Genomic DNA, 240 nt, shown 5'->3' with positions numbered 1-240 from the left:
CGTGGAGAGGTTGGTCTCTAACGATGAATGTAATTGGTTGAAATAAGAATAAGAAAACGCCACACATTGCAAGCAATAATCTTGGCATTGGGCAAAACAGTGTAATGTTTTCAAAACGTTTAACATAATTTTAATGGTTGTTATTAATTGGTAATGATAATATATGGGAAATATCACAGGCCAATCATAAGCTCTGTTACAAACAAGTGCTTTCCCTTTACAGAATACTGTTATTGCTAA

Source organism: Penaeus monodon, chromosome 28 (assembly GCF_015228065.2).
Source record: "Penaeus monodon isolate SGIC_2016 chromosome 28, NSTDA_Pmon_1, whole genome shotgun sequence".
Taxonomy (NCBI): domain Eukaryota; kingdom Metazoa; phylum Arthropoda; class Malacostraca; order Decapoda; family Penaeidae; genus Penaeus; species Penaeus monodon.
This window is presented reverse-complemented; position numbering follows the sequence as displayed.